The following is a 5297-nucleotide window of genomic DNA, read 5'->3' as shown; positions in this document are numbered from 1 at the left end:
GCCACTGGTCACAGGATGCCATAAGACTGCACACACGTTAACATCAGTCCTGTCATATTTATTGCCCTGATTAAGGCTGTATTGGCCTTTACCAGGCACACAACATGTTAAACCAGCCTAAAGGTAAGTCTGTCAGATATGTCTATGAGTTGAACAATGCTAGTGAGTGTTGTTTTGTATTCTCCAAGGACAAATTCATTTTTTGATAAACTATTCAAAGAAGCAATAGGATGGGCACTGCAAACAGACTTATATGGCAGCAAAAATAACAATCAGCCCGGGAGTATATGTTGTGACTATTAACGAGGGGCTGTATACTGGCAGAATACTCAAATTAACTAAACAATAGTTAAAAAGAAAGAAATAGATCCACACTCACCAGTTTTTACAGCAGCATGTAGACTTTATTGTATAGATGTACATATACAGCAACGAAACAATCACCCGGTGCACGGAGTGAAGTCTGATCCACAGCTAGGAGTAGTGGAGAATTCAGTGGAATGATGTTACCATTTGGTGTCACTGATGCATTTCACGGTTCCATAGGAAGGCAAAAAGGTATCGTCATGACGCAAAACGGTGAATGCGTGAAAAGTGAATGCGCCCAAGCACCCCTAGTCCTAGGCGTGGAGCAGACTTCCCTCCCTGCACCGATTGATTGTTTATTTGCTGTATATGGACATCTATACCATAAAGTATTTGTACTGCTGTTAATATGGCTGAGTCAGGATATATTTTTTCATTCGTGAATATTTGTTGTTGAAAATAATTTTTAGGTTAACACTTTATTGACAAAATCACATTATTTGCCTGACTCGACACATCTTCAGAAATGCCTTCTTCTCCCCCATCATCTTCCTTCTTGGAAATGTTGCTTTGTGCTTTTAGGAGTTAAAACAATATTGACATTTAATTTGAAGGGCAATAAATGGCTAATAAGGAACATTATATTACACAAGTTTTTACTTACCTTGTTGTCTGGCAATATGATCTCTTCTGTTTTTTAAAAGCTTATTTTGCCTAACTTTCATGTTGAAATATCTTTTTGGGATTTGCCGACGGTCATGGTTGGTTCCAAACTGAAATCAAAATCTTTCAGAGAGCTTGTGCATAATCTTTGTTTTTCACTTGTATGATTTGCCCATGAATTGAGCATCATATTTTTTGGTATCCAGAAATCTAACCATGAACTCTAGTTCAGTTTGGGTAAATGGAGGAGATCGTCCAGCTTTGGTTGGTTCCTCTGTAAAATTAAATCAATTTATTTTTATTCAGCAGGGGTGATGTCACTAAGCTCTGTCCATGTCCCAAGCAGGGTTCCCGGAGGGGAGCTAACCGAGAAGATTACCGGAGATCCCACCATGAAACGGGATAAGGTGAGTACTGTTGTCGTCAGTGTCACCTGCACTACCGACAGGTTAGTGCAGGTGACACTGCTGACAGATTTCCTTTACCAGTTGCTGTGATCAAGACATGAAATGTTTTTTTTGTTTTTTTTACCTATTTCATTTCTGCCTGACCACAAGGGCTCTGACACCTATGTCCATGCCACCAACTGTCCAGAGCTATACAAAATTACCATAGCAACCCTCTCTTGCTGTGTACAGTTTATGACATAGACAGAGGTGTCAGCTGAGAGCACTTGTTGAAATACTGAATGAAAATGACAAAATAACAACAAAAAAACCTTGTTAGTATCCCTCAGCTGATATTTTCTTTAACACCTTAAGGAACAGGGGTTTTTCCATTTTTGCATTTTCGTTTTTTCCTCCTTACCTTTAAAAAATCATAACTCTTTCAATTTTGCACCTAAAAATCCATATGATGGCTTATTTTTTGCGCCACCAATTCTACTTTGTAATGACATCAGTCATTTTACCCAAAAATCTACAGCGAAATGGAAAAAAAATCATTGTGAGACAAAATTGGAAAAAAAACACCATTTTGTAACTTTTGGGGGCTTCCGTTTCTACACAGTAAATTTTTCAGTAAAAATGACACCTTCTCTTTTGTAGGTTCATACGATTAAAATGATACCCTACTTATATAGGGCAGCAAAATGTATACGTTTAAAATTGTCATCTTCTGACCCCTATAACTTTTTTATTTTTCCACGTATGGGGCGGTATGAGGGCTTATTTTTTTGCGCCGTGATCTGAAGTTTTTAGCGGTTCAATTTTTGCATTGATAGGACTTATTGACTTTCTTTGCGCTTACACCATTGACCGTGCGGTTTAATTAATGATATATTTTTATAATTCAGACATTTCCACACACGGCGATACCACATATGTTTATTTTTAATTTATTTACACTGTTTTTTTATGGGAAAAGGCGGGGGGATTCAAACTTTTATTAGGGGAGGTGTTAAATGATCTCCATTTCCTTTTTTTTTTAACTTTTTTTTGCATTGTTATAGTTCCCATAGGGGGCTATAACACTGCACACACTAATCTTTTACATTGATCAGTGGTTTCTCATAAGAAACCACTGATCGATGATTCTGCCGTTTGACTGCTCATGCCTGGATCTCAGGCACTGAGCAGTCATTCGGCGATCGGACAGCATGGAGGCAGGTAGGGACCCTCCGGCTGTCATGTAAGCGGCGATCCTGAACAGCTCCCTGAGCTAACCGGCATGGTTTTACTTTCACTTTAGACGCGGCGTTACACTTTAAACGGCGCGTCTAAAGGCTTAATAGCGCGTGGCACCGTGATCAGTGCTGCACGCTATTAGCCACGGGTCCCGGCCATTGTTAGATGCGTGGCCCCGCATTATAGAACGGGAGGGGACTCATGAGGGGTTAAAGGGGTATTCCAGGAAAAAACTTTTTTTTTTTTTTTTTTTTTTAGATCAACTGGCTCCAGAAAGTTAAACAGATTTGTGAATAACTTCTATTAAAAAATCTTAATCCTTCCAATAATTATCAGCTACTGAAGTTGAGTTGTTCTTATCTGTCTGGAAACAGTGCTCTCTGCTGACATCCTGTTTGTCTCAGGATCTGCACAGAGTAGAAGAGGTTTGCTATGGGAATTTGCTTCTACTCTGGACAGATCCAGAGACAGGTGTCATCAGAGAACACTTAGACAGAAAAGAACAACTCAACTTCAGCAGCTCATAAGTACTCAAAGGATTAAGATTTTTCAATAGAAGTAATTTACAAATCTGTTTAAATTTCTGGAGTCAGTTGATATATATAAAAAAAAGTTTTTTTTTCCTGGATAACCCCTTTAAGGATTTTCAATTCTTGAAGAAAAGCAACATGAAAATGTTTTAAAAAAAAAATCTGTCATTACATTCACCTGCACTAACCAGCAGTACTGGCTGGTAGTGCGGGAGACACTGATTAAAATGATAGCTTTTGTGTCCGGATCCATCACTACGTTCCGGAAATATCTTTATTTTATTGAATATGCAAATGAGCAATCTGGGGCATGGATGGAGCTATGATCCCAACAGCGGGCACAGTGACATCAGTCGCAACAAAGAAGCAGAGAAATAATCGGCAACTCACCGCGGCCAGCTGAGTAAATCTTCTTTTATTTCATACTCACAAATGTATCATATGGGAAGAGGGTAGTGGGGGGACACAGGATGGCGACCAAGCTCCGTTTCGCACGATGGCCGCGGTGAGTTGCCGATTATTTCTCTGCTTCTTTGTTGCGATTCCATGCACTATTGCTAGTCAGAGCACCACCTCCAGCATTCCCAGTCTCAGTCTGCCGTTTCATCACCATTCTACACCTAAGGGGAAGTAGTGCCGTGCTGGCTATCTATAAACTGTGTCACAGTGACATCAGTGCTGATCCGCACTCAGCCCGGCTTACTAATATTCACTACTACTGCACAATGCAAACCACAACTGTCATGGCATGCTGGGAGTTGTAGTTTTGCATTTTGCAGTAGGCTATAAGACAGAGCAGGGAATGAAGTGAATATTAGTAAGCCGGGCCGAGTGCGGAACAGCGCTGATGTCACTGTGCCCGCGGCCGGGATCGTAGCTCCACTCATGCTCTAGACTGCTTATTTGCATATTCACTAAAATAAAGATATCTCCGGAACGCAGTGACAAATCCGAACACAAAAGGTATCGTTTTAATCAGTGTCACCCGCACTAACAGTCAGAAAGTTTGCTGATTACAGATTCTGGATTAAATCACACTGATGAAGGCAGTTCTGGGCTTCACATGAGCAGCCCACTCTAATTTTGACAAACATTTGTTTAAGTTTCAATTCCTCTATGTATCAAAAATAATCCTAATAATTAGAGATGAGCGAATCGAAGTTGATGAACCCGAATTCGATACGAATTTCATGAAAAATTCGATTCACAACGAATACGAATATCGCCGCGATTCTATTACGCGAATCGCTTAATTAAATGTGAGACCTAAGATGGCGGATCCACTTGTGAGTACATGGGGCAGGGCATTATGGGAGGACAGGAATCAGCGGCGGGAATGAAGGTAGGCGGGCTGACCCTGAACCAAATGTGAGATGCAGCCTATCAGTGTTCACTGACCCCTGTGATGTCACAGCCCCTATATAATCGGCGGCCATCTTGCCTCTCTTCATTTCATCTATGCACTCAGATGGAGAGGACGGGACTGTGTGTGAATAGCTCATACCCCAGCGTTACACTGCAACTGCTACTCACATCAGCATTAGGGAAAGGCAGAAGTGCAGAGTGCTGTGCTGTTACACTGAGAAGGATCATTGATAGCTAAACCTCCTATTCACGTTATTGAGCATTGCAGCAGAGAGGGGCAGATAGCTGTCAGCTGCCTCATACAGATCTCCAAGCTGCCTGAACTTTCTGAAGCATCTTATCTCCTCATTGTTCAGCCCAATTGAGTTTATTTTTATTTGCTCCACAAAACTTCTGCTGCTTAGAATTGTGTGACAGAGTGCAATTTAGGGTTTAATCCCTGGATTTTTTTTTTTGTGGTGCTGCACTGTTGGGTCCTGCTGCTGTTCAGAAATACATGATTGTTCAGTGGACTGTAGTGCATTTGCACCATTTTGTACCTGTTAATCTGTCAAGGGGCTGGCTACATACTGTGCAAGTCCAAACAATACTATTCACCGGCTGTTTTTTTTTTTTAAACAGTTTTTTCTGCGTATAGTTACGCATATATAACTGCCCTCATCAGTGCATACCGCATAGGTACATGCAAGTATTGTACCATTTAGTACCTGTTAAGCTGTCAAGGTGCTCCATACCGTCAAAGTCCAAACAATAGTATCCACCGGCTGGTATTTTACAAAAATACAGAGTTTTTTCTGCTAATAGGCCC

The 5297-nt window shown here is 40.8% G+C and overlaps 1 long non-coding RNA gene across 1 annotated transcript; it reads right to left on the bottom strand.

The window, feature by feature from the left end:
* Positions 1 to 773: 773 nt before the first annotated feature.
* LOC130291573 (uncharacterized) lies at positions 774 to 1570 on the bottom strand. The gene is made up of 3 exons (XR_008847965.1): positions 1501 to 1570; positions 971 to 1243; positions 774 to 881 (listed from the first exon to the last, which is right to left on the bottom strand). It is a non-coding gene; the product is annotated as an uncharacterized LOC130291573 (long non-coding RNA).
* Between the last annotated feature and the right edge of the window lie 3727 nt (positions 1571 to 5297).

Source organism: Hyla sarda, chromosome 9 (genome assembly GCF_029499605.1).
Source record: "Hyla sarda isolate aHylSar1 chromosome 9, aHylSar1.hap1, whole genome shotgun sequence".
NCBI classification, from domain to species: Eukaryota; Metazoa; Chordata; class Amphibia; order Anura; family Hylidae; genus Hyla; species Hyla sarda.
The sequence above is the reverse complement of the archived record's forward strand: the minus strand, read 5'-3'. Positions and strand labels throughout refer to the sequence as shown.